This window comes from Moschus berezovskii, chromosome 16 (genome assembly GCF_049115385.1).
Source record: "Moschus berezovskii isolate FMDL1 chromosome 16, NW_MosBer_1.0, whole genome shotgun sequence".
Taxonomy (NCBI): Eukaryota; Metazoa; Chordata; class Mammalia; order Artiodactyla; family Moschidae; genus Moschus; species Moschus berezovskii.
The window spans coordinates 57,474,065-57,490,020 of NC_142475.1; positions in this window are offsets into that span (position 1 = coordinate 57,474,065).

The window sequence follows — 15,956 nt, forward strand, 5'->3', positions numbered from 1 at the left end:
CTTGGGACCAGGAGGCTGGAGGTAAAGAGGAAGGGGCACTTCTGAGCAATCCTCAAGGACAGCTCCAGGCAGGACCGGCCATGTCCGCTCCAGGAAAGTTCGGTCTCTACTCAGGGTCCGATGCTCCCCAGACCCAGGGGAAGGAGCACGTAGGAACTGCTCATCCCTTGCTTCCCTTGCACCTGATGCCCTGCCTTGGCTTCCTTGGGTGAGCTTTGCCCTTGAGCCTTGGGACGCGGCTCACCTGACCGTGGAGCTTCTGCTCTGGTTCCCGTGGCTCCTCAGGCTTCTCCAGCCACCATGGGACCCAACACAATCTACAGGGGGGGAATACAGGCTGAAGACAGACCATGCAGGTTCAATCCCAGGTCCACCACCTAGTAGCCATCGCCTTACACTGATGATCTGAGCCCTCCAGAGCTCAGCATGCACATGGCGAAATGAGAAACAGCAGGAACACTTGTTCCGTGTGGCTCCTGTGAGGCTGTGATGAGATGCTGCACCCAGAGCCCTTTGCACAAAGCCTGACTCCATGCAAGCCCCATCAGGTCACAGCTGTGGAGCCAGTTCTGCCATCTGCTCATCGCTTGGCCATCTTAGTTGACCAGTAAGCTCCACAAGAGCAGAGACACTGCTCTCAGAGTATGCCAACAGCTCGCACATGAAAGGTGCTTAACAAACCGGTATTGAATGAGTAAGTGCATTGAGGAAAACCGGCCCTGAGAACTGTGGGCATACTCAAAATGGGAAGATGGAGAAATGACTAACCAGAGATTCTCAGGGGAATGATGACATAGGAGCTTACAAAGCCATAAAGCCATATTAAAAACTGCAAAAGAAACTAATACAAAAATAGTTCTAAAATTCCAAAATGATTGTCACTTATGTCAGTTAAATAATCTCCCCATTGAAGTGACTTATTTATTATTATGATTAAAATTTTATAGGAGAAACTTATGATTTTCAGTTCAGTTCAGAGAGGTTAAGTAACCTTCCCAATATTCCACAGCTCTTAGTTAGCAGGTGTGTGCTAAGTCATTTCAGTCATGTCTGACTCTGTGTGACACTATGGACTGTAGCCTGGGGTACAGTCCTGTAGGCTTCTCTGTCCATGGGATTCTCCAGGAAAGAATACTGGAATGGGTTGCCATGCCCTCCAGGGATTGAACCTGCATCTCTTATGTCCCCTGCATTGGCAGGCAGGCTCTTTACCACAAGCACCACAAGGGGTGAGATGTAAACTTGGGTCCTTTGAACCTCAAGTGTGCTTTTTCCATTAAAAGACCCATTTACTGCTGGAAGAGCCAGGGACACTCGTGGGCTTGTGGTGACACTTGCTGTTTGGGAAAAAAAAAAGCCACACAGATATTAAAGTAAACTACTTCCCTTTTGGTCTTTCCTTTCATATTAGGCAGAGTTCAAAGTAAACCAGTTCTTGTAATCCTCTGACGATTTCTCGCCCTTGTGTATTGATCTGAGAAGCCTCTGGAGTACTTTGCTTCCCAAGGGCTCATCAATAAATGAAGAGGCTTTACCATCAGCAGGTCACAGCAGCACAGGGAGTTGAGGGAAACTGGCAGACAAAGGAGAGGCTGGGTTGACTGGGGAGGCCCGGGGGTCCACCCTTACCATGACAGCTCCCGAAGAATTCCCGGCCAGTGACCCTGTCCCTTCTTCCCTCCTTCACACCTTTCTGGTGTGTGTCCACATGACATGATGCTGCTTGGCTGCAGCAGATGGAGTCTCAGTTGCATGGATGGTGGGCTCAGGGGCCTGGAGGGCCCATCTGGGGGGGGTCCCTACAAGGGGTACCCAGCACTGTCAAGCTCCCAGGACCACTACTGAGCCCCATGGGCCCCCAGACTTGACGGCTTCCCTCCCAGGTCCCTGCTCTCTGTTTCCCCAGCCCCCTCCCACACCCTCTGCTCTCTCCAGAATGGTAGCAGAGCGGCCAGCCCCCCACCCCTCTTCTTGTGCCCGGCCACATCCAAGGGCAGGGCCCCTGGCCCTCTGGCCCACAGGACCTCACTTTCCAACGACGACAGCAGGGTGTGGGGTGAGAGGAGCCCGGTGAGGGGAAGGATGAGTGCTCCTGAAGGCCGGGCCCCATGGCCCTGCTCTGGGGTGTTGACTCTCCTGGATGAACACTCCATATCCTCTTCCTGTTAAACGTCTCGTTCTAGGCCTGCAGGCAAAACTGGGGCTCATGGGTGAGAAAGGACCTGGAGCCCCAAGCTCCTGCCATGTGCCAAGCACTGTGCTGGGTGCTAGGATCAGGATCCACAGAATCCTCAGAAAGATGCAAAATCAGCCTTTCTGTGCCCGTTTTGTGGATGAGGAAGGAAGATACGAGGCACCCAGATGGTGCAGCCAGTGGGTGGTGGTCAGTACTCAGATCCCACTGACTGGGACCCCATCTCTTTTCAAGTGTCCATCCAAGGCCCTCTTGTCCTACAGCTGGGCCCCTGTTACTAGCAGACCCCATTTCTTGAGGGAGGTTTGGAGATGCTTTCCCCACACTGGTATACATCATCTTGTGCTGTAAAGGTGTGGGAGCTTGACTAAAGGGCTACAGAACATGAGAAGCCCGGCAGGACCCTGGGCTGTTAGTGGACTTCACTGCTTTGTTGTTAACACTTGGGAGCAGTTGGTAGATAGGGAGAAGAGTTTAGAAAAGGCTGCAACTGGTAATGTGGGTTAGTGGGCTTGCATTCGTTCTTAGATCTTCTTTCCCCAATGTTGATAATTAGCACTTAGAAGTGTGTCTGTGCTGATGGAACTGCCTGCCTGTATTTGTTTCCTGGCTTCTCTGAGAACAAAGGGCTCCAGCCACCCTTCCTGAGCCTGTGCGTGTGAGTAAATGGGAATAGTAAAGCATACATTGTGAAGCACGCAGTGCTGGAGCGACTGTGAGGAGATACCCCACGTCCACGGGCAGAGAAGCCCCAGCAAGATGGTAGGCACTGGAGCAGCGGCTGCCCAGTGCTGGAGCAGCTGTGAGGAGACATCCCACACCCAAGGGCAAGAAGAAGCCCCAGCAAGAAGGTAGGAGGGGTGAAATCACATTTAAAATCAAACCCCATACCCACCAGACATGCTCAGAGGGCTCAAACATATCTTGTGTGCACCAGGGCCCAGGGACCCCACAGAGACTGAGACAGAGACTGCATTTGAGTGTCTCCTGAGGAGGTACGGGTCAGCAGCGGACTGCCGCAGGGGCAGGGGCTCTGGGTGCAGCAGACTTGGGTATGGCATAAGCCCTCTTAGAGGAAGGCACCATTAACCCCACTACAGAGCTGCCAGAACTTACAGAGGACTGGGAAACAGGCTCTTGGAAGGCACAGACAGAACCTTGTGTGCACCAGGACCCAGGAGAAAGGAGCAGTGACCCCACAGGAGACTGACCCAGACTTGCTTCTGAGTGTCCAGGAGTCTCCAGCGGAGGCTTGGGTCACTGGTGGTTTGCTGCAGGGCTGGGGGCACTGAGTGGGGCAGTGCCTGCAGGGGACCTTTTGAAGGAGGTCACCATTATCTTCATTACCTCCACCATAGTTTGGTCCCAGGTCAAATAACAGGGAGGGAACATAGCCCCACCCTTCAACAGAAAACTGGATTACAGATTTACTGAGCGTGGCCCCACCCATCAAAACAAGCCCAGTTTCCCTCTCAGTCAGTCTCTCCCATCAGGAAGCGTCCATAAGCCTCTTGTCCTTCTCCATCAGAGGGCAGACAGACTGAAAACCACAATCACAGAAAACTAACCAATCTGATCACATGGACCACAACCTTGTCTTACTCAAGGAAACTATGAGTCATGTCCTGTAGGGCCACTCAAGATGGACGGGTCACAGTGGACAGTTCTGACAAAACATGGTCCACTGGAGAAGGGAATGGCAAACCACTTCAGTATTTTTGCCTTGAGAACTCCATGAAAAGTATGAAAAGGCAAAAAGATAGGACACTGAAAGATGAACTCCCCAGGTCAGTAGGTGCCCAATATTCTACTGGAGAACAGCGGACAAATAACTCCAGAAAGAATGAAGAGACAGAGCCAAAGCAAAAACAACACCCAGTTGTGGATGTGACCAGTGATGGAAGTAAAGCCCGATGCTGTAAAGAGCAATATTGCATAGGAACCTGGAATGTTAGGTCCATGAATCAAGACAAGTTGGAAGTGGTCAAGCAGGAGATGGCAAGAGTGAACATCAGCATTTTAGGAATCAGTGAAGTAAATGGACTGGAATGTGTAAATTTAACTCATGTGACCATTATATCTACTACTGTGGCAAAAATCCTGTAGAAGAAATGGAATAGCCATCATAGTCAACAAAAGAGTCCAAAATGCAGTACTTGGTTGCAATCTCAAAAAAAGCAGAATGATCTCTGTTCATTTAGAAGGTAAACCATTCAATATTACAGTAATCCAACTCTATGCCCCCAACCAATAATGCTAAAGAAGCTGAAGTTGAACGGTTCTACGAAGACCTACAAAACCTTCTAGAACTAAAACCCAAAAAAGATGTCCTTTTCATTATAGGAGACTGGAATGCTAAAGTAGGAAGTCAAGAAACACCTGGAGTAACAGGCAAATTTGGCCTTGGAGTACAGAATGAAGCAGGGCAAAGGCTAATAGAGTTTTGCCAAGAGAACGCACTGGTCACAGCAAACACCCTCTTCCACCAACACAAGAGAAGACTCTCCATATGGACATCACCAGATGGTCAATACCAAAATCAGACTGATTATATTCTTTGCAGGCAAAGATGGAGAAACTCTACACAGTCAGCAAAAATAAGACTGGGAGCTGACTGTGGCTCAGATCAGGAACTCCTTATTGCAAAATTCAGACTTAAATTGAAGAAAGTAGGGAAAACCACTAGAACATTCAGTTCAGTTCAGTTCAGTCTCTCAGTCATGTCCGACTCTTTGCGACCCCGTGAATCACAGCACGCCAGGCCTCCCTGTCCATCACCAACTCCACATGAGTACACTCAAACTCATGTCCATCGAGTCAGTGATGCCATCCAGCCATCTCATTCTCTGTTGTCCCCTTCTCCTCCCGCCTCCAATCCTTCCCAGCATCAGAGTCTTTTCCAGTGAGTCAACTTGTCGCATGAGGTGGCCAAAGTATTGCAGTTTCGGCTTTAGCATCAGTCCTTCCAATGAACACCCAGGATTGATCTCCTTTAGAATGGACTGGTTGGATCTCCTTGCAGTCCAAGGGACTCTCAAGAGTCTTCTCCAGCACCACAGTACCAAAGCATCAATTCTTCGACGATCAGCTTTCTTCACAGTCCAACTCTCACATCCATACACGACCACTGGAAAAACCATAGCCTTGACTAGACGGACCTTTGTTGGCAAAGTAATGTCTCTGCTTTTTAATATACTATCTAGGTTGGTCATAACTTTCCTTCCAAGGAGTAAGCGTCTTTTAATTTCATGGTTGCAATCAGCATCCGCAGTGATTTTGGAGCCCAGAAAAATAAAGTCTGACACTGTTTCCACTGTTTTTCCATCTATTTCCCATGAAGCGATGGGACCAGATGCCATGATTTTTGTTTTCTGAAAGTTGAGCTTCAAGCCAACCTTTTCATTCTCCTCTTTCACTTTCATCAAGAGGCTTTTGAGTTCCTCTTCACTTTTTGCCATAAGGGTGGTGTCATCTGCATATCTGAGGTTATTGATATTTCTCCCGGCAACCTTGATTCCAGCTTGTGCTTCTTCCAGCCCAGCGTTCCTCATGATGTACTCTGCATATAAGTTAAATAAGCAAGGTGACAATATACAGCCTTGACGCACTCCTTTTCCTATTTGGAACCAGTCTGTTGTTCCATGTACAGTTCTGACTGTTGCTTCCTGACCTGCATACAGGTTTCTCAAGAGGCAGGTCAGGTGGTCTGGTATTCCCATCTCTTTCAGAATGTTCCATAGTTTATTGTGATCCACACAAACAAAGGCTTTGGCATAGTCAATGAAGCAGAAATAGATGTTTTTCTGGAACTCTCTTGCTTTCTCCATGATCCAGCGGAGAACATTCAGGTATGACCTAAATAAAATCCCTACGACTATACAGTGGAAGTGACAAATAGATTCAAGGGATTAGATCTGATAGACAGAGTGGCTAAAGAACTATGGATGGAGGTTTGTGACATTGTAGAGGAGATAGGGACCAAGACCATCCCCAAGCAAAAGAAATGCAAAAAGGCAAAATGGTTGTTTGAGGAGGCCTTACAAACAGCTGTGAAATGAAGACAAGTGAAAGGCAAAGGATAAAAGGAAAGATATACCCATTTGTATGCAGAGTTTCAAAGAACAGCAAGGAGAGATAAGAAAGCCTTCCTCAGCGATCAATGCAAAGAAATAGAGGAGAGCAATAGAATGGGAAAGACTAGAGTTCTCTTCAAGAAAATTAGAGATACCAAGGGAACTTTTCATGAAAAGATAGGTTCAACAAAGGACAGAAATGGTATGGACCTAATAGAAGCAGAAGATATTAAGAAGAGGTGGCAAGAAAACACAGAAGAACTATACAAAAAAGATCTTCACAACCCGGACAACCATGATGGTGTGGTCACTCACCTAGAGCCAGATGTTCTGGAATGAAAAGTCAAGTGGGCCTAGGAAGCACCACTATGAACAAACCTAGTAGAGGTGATGCAATTCCAGTTGAGCTATTTCAAACCCTGAAAGGTGATGCTGTGAAAGTGCTGCGCTCAATATGCCAGCAAATTTGGAAAACTCAGCAGTCGCCACAGGACTGGAAAAGGTCAGTCTTCATTTCAATCCTAAAGAAAGGCAATGCCAAAGAATGCTCAAACTACCACACAACTGCACGCGTCTCACACGCTAATAAAGTCATGCTCAAAATTCTCCAAGCCAGGCTTCAGCAATATGAAAACCGTGAACTTCCAGATGTTCAAGCAGGTTTTAGAAAAGGCAGAGGCACCAGAGATCATATTGCCAACATCTGTCTATCATCAAAAAAGCAAGAGAGTTCCAGAAAAACATCTACTTCTGCTTTATTGACTATGCCAAAGCCTTTGACTGTGTAGATCGCAACAAACTGTGGAAAATTCTTCAAGAGATGGGAATACCAGACCACCTGACCTGCCTCTTGAGAAACCTGTATGCAGGTCAGGGAGCAACAGTTAGAATTGGACATGGAACAACAGATTGGTTCCAAATGGGAAAAGGAGTATGTCAAGGCTATATATTGTCACCCTGCTTATTTAATTTATATGCAGAGTACATCATGAGAAATGCTGGGCTGGAAGAAGCACAAGCTGGAATCAAGATTGCCGGGAGAAATATCAATAACCTCAAATATATAGATGACACCACACTTACGGCAGAAAGCAAAGAAAAACAAAAGAGCCTCTTGAAGAAAGTGGAAGAGGAGAGTGAAAAAGTTGGCTTAAAACTCAACATTCAGAAAACTAAGATCATGGCATCTGGTCCCATCACTTCATGGCAAACAGATGGGGAAAACAGTGGAAACAGTGACAGACTTTATTTTGGGGGGCTCCAAAATCACTGCAGATGGTGACTGCAGGATTGAAATTAAAAGATGCTCGCTCCTTGTAAGAAAAGTTATGACCAACTTAAACAGTGTATTAAAAAATAGAGACATTACTTCGACAACAAAGGTTCATCTAGTCAAAGCTATGGTTTTTACAGTAGTCATGTATGGAAGTGAGAGTTGGACTATAAACAAAACTGAGTGTGGAAGAATTGATGCTTTTGAACTGTGGTGTTGGAGAAGACACTTGAGAGTCCCTTGGACTGCAAGGAGATCCAACCAGTCCATCCTGAAGGAAATCAGTCCTGAATATTCATTGGAAGGACTGATGCTGAAGCTGAAACTCCAGTCCTTTGGCCACCTGATGTGAAGAACTGACTCATTTGAAAAGACCCTGATGCTGGGAAAGATTGAAGGTGGGAAGAGAAGGGGATGACAGAGGATGAGATGGTTGGATGGCATCACCGACTTGATGGACATGAGTCTGAGCAAGCTCTGGGAGTTGGTGATGGACAGGGAGGCCTGGTGTGCTTCGGTCCATGGGGTCGCAAAGAGTCAGACACGACTGAGCGAGTGAACTGAGAGCATACATCAATCCAGGGCAAATCTGAGATGAACTAGACTTTCACCTACAGGCAAATGCTTTGTGGGACCCAGTTCTGTCCTGATGGTGTGCTGTCTGTGGCCGCGAGGCCATCCAGCCCCAGCTCTGGGTTCCCATGTAGGTTCGGCCTCTTCCTAACACTATGCCCTTGGCATGAGGCTAACTGCTCTGAGTTCTTGTTTTCTCATGTGTAATATGGTGATAAATACAGAATCAGAGATGAGAGGCTCAAAACCCTTGACACAAAGTGAAAAGTGAAGTCATTAGGCACTCAGTCATGTCCCACTCTTTGCAACACCATGGATGATAGCTCGCCAGGCTCTTCTGTCCATGGAATTCTCCAGGCAAGAATACTGGAGTGGGTTTCCCTGCCCTTCTCCAGGGGATCTTCCTGACCCAGGGATTGAACCTGGGTCTTCTGCATGACCAGCCAGATTCTTTACCATCTGAGCCACAAAGGAAGTCCCAAAGTAGGCTATTATTATTACTATTATCATTATTTTATCTTAGTATAATAGTCATGGTTCTCCAGAGAATGCAAACCAACAGGCTAGATATAAAAATGGATATAGATACACATACACACACACAAACACACAGATTTATTCTAAGAAATTAACTCATATGATTATAGATGCTGAGAAGTTCCAAGGTCTGCATTTAGCACACTGGAGACCAAGGAGATCTGGTGGTACAGTTCCAGTCTGAAGGCCAGTGGGCTCAGGATCCAAGAAGGCCAAGGTTTTTTCTGGCCTTCGGACTCTCAGTTCACATATGAAGACCAGGAAAGATCAAAGTCCCCATTCAAGCAGTCCAGTAGGAGTAGTTCCCTCTTCCTTGATGGAGAAGGCACAGTCTTTTTGTGCTATTCAGGCCTTCACCTGATTGAATGAGACTCACCCTCATTAGGGAGGGCAATCTGCTTTACTCAGTCCAGTAATTCTGATGCTAATCTCATCCAAAAACACCCACCCAGAAACTCTCAGAATAGCATTTGAACAAATATTTGAGTATCTTATTGCCCAATGAAATTGATGAAAAATCAACCATCATACTTGGCATGGTCAAGTTACTTAGTAGTGAGACCAGATGGGGAGGAGCCAATGGCTGGCTCTAAAGCCCACACTCTAGAAGGAGAGATGCTGAGAAGAGGCAGTTTTAGCCACAGAGGGGAGTGGCAGGTGATGTGATCAGGTACTACTAGAACCAGCTTGAGAGCCTGCCAATCAAAGGCTTGGGTATTGGCTGTTGAGAGTGGAAGCACACCCAGGAAGCCAATGTGCAAGAGACAGTTGAAGGGATATGGGCATAAGGCTTCCCAGCTGATTCTGTGGTAAAGAATTCGCCTGTCAATGCAGGAAATGCAGGAGACACAGGTTTGATCCCTGAGTTGGGAAGATATCCTGGAGTAGGAAATGGCAACCCACTCCAGTATTCTTGCCTGGGAAACCCCATGGACAGAGAAGTCTATCGGGCTATGGCCCGCGGGGTCGCAAAGAGTTGGACATAAGTGAGCACGCACACACACGTGATGATGAGAGATAAGAGCACTGAGTGCATCTGCTGCAGATGCCTGGACCAGGGAGGCGCCGCAGAGGAGGGGGCATTTACAGATGAGCAGGAGCAGAGATGAGCCTACCAGGCAGGGGAAGCCAGACAGTAAGTGGAGAGGACAGGGTCCTGGGGAAACTGAAAGAGCCGTGGACAGTGGTAGAGTGGAAAAGGGTGCTGGTAAAGTCTGCTTTATCCTTCCTGTTTTATAAAAGGGACAGGGGAGGAAGCGGGAGGCCCAGAGAAACTGAATAACCTGCCGAGTTCACAGAGACAGCAAGGCCACAGACCTCAGTTCTGACTGCACGAGCAGTTGGGGGTGAGGGAGGCGGGTAAGACCACGCTGCCAGAGGGGTGTCAGAGACTAGAGACACAACTCAGGGAGGCTAGCAGAAGAGAATGGGCAGGAACACCTTGACCCCTGCTCCTCCTGCTCCTACCTGGGGAGCCTCTTGGGTTGCTGTGGTTCTTTCTTAGGGCAGGAAAAGCTTCTCAAGTACCAGGATGTAACTGAACAGACACGGTTATAAATAAAGTGACAGATACCATAGCAACAGGGAAAGCAAAGTGAAATGCGCCATCTTATTGTAAAGGGCAAAGCCTACACTATATATACAATAAGCCAGCATCTCCTTCCTCTTCCAGTGCTGTCCTCCACAACCACCTCAGACTTCACATGCAACAGGCCTGTCTCCTCCACCGAAGCAATTCTGATACAGAATTTATACATATCTTTGTGCCCGTCTCTGTGTGTTCAAGTGTTTAGCTACATAAAGTGCCTCCAGCTCTGTACATCGAGATATACTTTAAATTGTAGCTACATCTTGGAATGCAAGGAGATCAAAAGAGTCCATCCTAAAGGAAATCAAACTTTGAATATTCATTGGAAGGACTGATGCTGAAGCTCCAATACTTTGGCAAAGAGCCGACTCACTAGAAAAGACCCTGATGCTGGAAAAGATTGAAGGCAGCAGGAGAAGGGGATGACAGAGGACGAGATGGCATCATTGACTCAATGGACATGAGTTTGAGCAAGCTCCAAGAGACAGTGAAGGGCAGGGAAGCCTGGCGTACTGCAGTCCATGGGGTCGCAAAGAGCTGGACATGATTTAGTAACCGAACAACAACAACAATACATAGTATGCCTTCCCCAAAGGCTCAGTAGTAAAGGATCTGCCTGCCAATGCAGGAGCCTCAGGTTCAATCCCTGGATTGGTAAGATCTCCTAGAGGAGGAAATGGCAACCCACTCGAGTAATCTTGCCTGAAAAATCCCATGGACAGAGGAACCTGGCAAGTTACAGTTCAAAGGGTCTCAAAGCACAAGCATACATATTATATCTCTGCAAAATACTAAAGTATAAAGATTAGGTTCTGTGGCAGATTATATTTTCCAAAGATGGCAACAATATTTGTCTACAGAGACCTTGACCACTCTTCTCCTTGACTTGTAGGTCAACATCCCTTCCCTTTGAATCAGGAAGGGCTTATAACAGTTTCACCCAGTAGAGTGTGGTGAAAGCAAAGCTTTGTGACTTCTGGGGATAAGCAAGAAAAGGGCCAGGCAGCTTCCACCAGTTTCTCTCAGGACACTGGTTCTATGAGGGGCCAGCCCCCATGTAAAAGTTCAATTTCCTTGAGGCCACCATGCTGGAGAGACCACATACTGATGCTTCAATCAAGAGTCTCAACTGAGCTCAGCCATCCAGTCACACCTGCCAAAATGTCAGACACTTGAGTGAAACTATTTTGCATCCAACAGCCAGGTACCAAGAATAACCACAGGTGATGCTGCAGAAAACAAAGCATCAGCTAGGTCCTGCCCAAATTTGGGACCCAATGGACGTGTGAAACATATGATTATCATTGAAGTCACTGAGTCTGGGAGTAATTACTTACACCACACTAGAGAAGGGGGATGGGTACCCACATAAATGTCGCAAGAGCCACCAGGGGCACAGCATGTGCCACGCCCTATGCTGAGCCTTGACGTTCATAGTCTCCTTTTAGCCCCAAGTCAGCATCATAAGGCAAGAACCATAACCTCTCCATTTTTTTTCCAAAGTGCAAATAAACTATAATTTATCTAACTTCCCTCACAGTTGGGTATTTAGATTGTCACCAGTTTTTAAGTTCACAGATAATGTTGCAAATGTGGAAAGAAGGAAGGAAGAAAGCAAGGGTAAAGAGCAAGAAGAGCATCAGTCCACGCCACTGTATCATCTAAGACCTAGAGGCAAAACAGCATCACGCTCAGTCAGACCCTTGATCACAGAGAGCTGACCTCAGGCTACTATACTTCGGATGTCAAGCTACAACCTCTGCTTTTCAGATGAGGAAACTGATCAAAGAAGGTTCAGGAACTTGTCCCATGTGTCAAGTAGGAGCCGATAATAAGAGCCTAAGAAGAGGATAAGAGCCCTCCCCTGGCTGCAGAAGGCCCACTTCTAACTACGAGGCTAGACTACCTCACTGCTGAGATTCGATCAGTGCATCCTTTTAGCTTTTCCTTATGTAGACTCACTCATGCTTTTTCTTTTCCTTTTTTTTCAGAAAAAAAAATGGGACACTATTATACATACTCTTGTGTAACTTGCCATTTTCAGTTAACATATTTCCGAGTCAATACATACAGATCTATATTACCATTGTAAATGGCCATGGCCCGCTACGCCAGATGGATTTACTTTAATGCATCTAACCAGTCCTCCTGAGGATGGATATTTAGGTTGTTTAAATAATTTTTTTGTACCATTACATATAATGTTTTCAAGAACTGCTTTGCACATTTATCTTTCTGCTCTGGTATAATTATTTTCCTAGAACAAATTCCTACACATCAATAGACTGAATTCCGCAAAGGCAGTATTTAAATTTTTACAATAGCATATATGAGCTCCTATTTACCCAAGCCATTGACAACATGGGAATTTCTCCACTGGTTTTCATTGTGTTCATGTGCTAAAGCTGAAGCGCCAATACTTTGGCCACCTGATGTGAACAGCCAGCTCATTGGAGAAGACCCTGATGCTGGGAAAGATTGAGGGCAAGAGAATAGGGTGGCAGAGGATAAGATGGGTAGATAGCATCACTGACTCAGTGGACGTGATTTTGAGCAAACTCCAGGAGACAGTGAAGGACAGGGAAACCTGGTATGCTGCAGTCCACGGGGTCACAAAGAGTCGGACATGACTTAACAACTAAACAACAACCACTGGTTTCAATTTCTACCATAAGCACCCTTTCAATGCTGGTTGAAAAGACCCTCTTGAAGTCCGTGCCTTCAGTCAGTTCTGGGGTGATCCTGGCTCCCCTCGCCGTGATAAGGGTGGTTTATCCATTGCCATGGGCCTGAGCTTCGGTGGCTGCTGCCGGCACCTCCAGCTATGACATCACTTTAGACTGTGAAGTTGGTTTTTGTTGTAGCTGAAGAAGCATCCTTAGCAGCTTCCTGAGCTGAAGATGCAGGTGAGGCTTCTGAAATTTGAACACCGGGGTTTTGTGAGTTCTGACACCTCCACCATAGTCTTGTCCCCAGGGCTTTGCCTTTCCCGGCCTCACAGTTGCTCAGACCTGTGTAACAGGCATGGCTTGAAAGTGAAAGTGTTAAGTCGCTTAGCCCTGTCCAACTCTGTGTGATCTCATGGACTGTAGCCCGCTAGGCTCCTCTGTCCATGGAATTCTCCAGGCAAGAATACTGGAGTGGGTACCCATCCCCTTCTGCAGGGGATCTTCCTGACAAAAGGATTGAACCTGGGTCTCCTGCATTGCAGACAAATTCTTTACCATCTGAGCTATCAGGCATAACTGGCATGGCTTACACAGCAAAATATGCCCCTCAGTCATACATTTCCCTGGGGTCCTGGCATGTGCCTCTGATGGTCCACCTCACCCCTTATCTCTAAATTCATATCAAAATCATTTGGCTGAAATCTGAACTTGCTTCCTAAGTGGGCTCCTTTCCTATCATGCCCCCTGGCTGAGTTTTCTCTCTCTCCTTTTCTTTTGATTTACTCTCTTACTGATAAGAAAACTTGTTTTTTCAAACATTGCCTGTATATTAACTTGTAAGCATAGCACAACAAAACAGATGGAGTCGAGAAGATCTCGACTTTCCAGAACTATCCAGTTTTAAATGAATCTTGACCACACGTGTCCCTCTGAGTTGTGCATTCCCCCAGCAATGGCTCCTCCATCAGGGCAGCCTCCCCGAGCCTTGACGTCACTGCTCATCAACTGCCTGTTCTCTTGGAATAACCATGTCTTCTCTGGGCCCCAGTCCCATACATGATTTAGGTGTGCCTGCTCAGAGCACACTTTTCTGCTCCTTCCCCCTTGGATCACACTTAATACTGCCAACCTTCTGGGGTTACCCCTTTTGACTCTGTCTAGATGTGTGTGACCACTTGGCCTGGCTCCTCTGGAGTCCAAGAAGAGCTTGTCCAGTTGTGCCAATGATGGTATCCAACTCTGGCTTTGAGAATGAGCTTCTGTGTACTTTCTGGACCTAGAATCCCTTCTGAGAGTCACTCTCTTCAGCACCTTCAGTATTAGATTTATTTGATCTTTGATCCCTGCCATTTCTTACCATCTAGCAAACAGCTAAAACACATTCTTCCTGTTGACTACATCTTTCAGGATGTTTGGGATCATCCTGACCCAGGGATCCAACCCTCATCTCCTGCGTCTCCTGCATTGGCAGGCTAACACTTTACCACTGTGCTGCTGGGAAGCTCCATGACCTTCTTCACTTTCCTCCACTGCTTTGGTAATAAATCTGAGGCACATTTTCAACTAGTTCATCCTGTTGTGACTCTGGAGGCAAACAATAATTAGACAGAGAAAGTTCCTTACACAGAACATTTAAATATCTTCCTCGTCCATCACATTTGTAAAACTGTTATCACATTGTTTCCTAATTAAACATGAAAAGTTGACACAAACCCTATGCCACAGGGACCCTGCTCCTTTTTTCTGTTTTTTTGGTCTCTGATGATATCCAGAAGCTTGTGGCAAACAGAGCAGCAATCTGAGTCTCTGAAATCTAAAGCCATGGCTGGACCCAGGTGTTCGTGTAGGGAGTGACTGATTATGAGCCCAGTTTGCCACATTTAGGGCACAACCTTTATACATTACTGCCTCTGGAGCTCACATGGAATTTAGCTGCTTTTCCAATTTGAAGTCCTGGCTTAAGGTCCTTGCTGAGAAACAGAGTAAAGAAAGCAAAATATTATTCCTCCCACTGTCAGCTGAAAAGTCCATAAACTGAAGCTCTGTCTGTTCTGAGGCAGTCCTTCCCCAGGCTAAGCAACTCCCTTCATCCCAGAAGCAGAGGTTTGGCTCATTGGTACCTGCTCAACTCAGAATCAGCCAGCAATACCTGAGCATCAATACTCACTAATGGTCATGGTCCAGAGTCACATGACGGTCATGGGCATGCCCACAGGAGAAGACTCTGCAAACCACAGGTGAAAAGCCTGTGGGACACGCCTGAAGCACCTCGCCATGCTGGCAGCAATGTCTCCCCGCACTATTTTGGACACCAAGTGATCATTCCAATGCCCATTGATTCCAGGCAAAACCTTTTATATGTAGGATTTTGAGGTGGGGGGAGCATTAAATAATAACTATGAACCCTCAGACTTTGAAATAAATCAAGAAATGACACATAGGAGTCAGAGAAATGGAAATCAAGCATCAGCTCTGTAACCAGACTGGCTGATTTGGAGACTGTGTGCTGTCATAATCTGGACTTCCCACGCCCTTCTCCTCCGCCACACTGAACATGACCAGCTCAGTCTCCAGGCCTCATCACCGCAGGAGCCCAGGCATTTGCTGCTTCTCTGACTTTATCAGATGGATAAGCAGAAAATGTGGGTCTCCCAAGGCCTCCAGGAGGCCCAGTGACTTCTCCCCATCTCACCCATCAGAGCACTGACTTCCCCTCCTGAGTTCACTGGAGATGGGGCTTAGGGCTGGAGGAGGGACAGAAAGATGCCTCCAGTAGACACTCAGAGAATGAGACTAAGTGTTCCCTAACACTAGTCCCAAGGGACTGCTGCTCTGTTTGTGCCTCATTAAAATGCCAGAGCTCTGCTAAGAGCTCAAAACACCCTCCAACAAACAGTAGGTAGAGCAAGAGGCAGAGAAACAAAAAGATTCTAGAAGTACATGAAAACTTTCTACCTTACATGCCTGGACTGCTGCTCAAGCCACAAGGCTCCTTTGCCCTACCGCATCCCACCAGAGGCACCCAAACTCTAGCTCCACAGAATTGGTA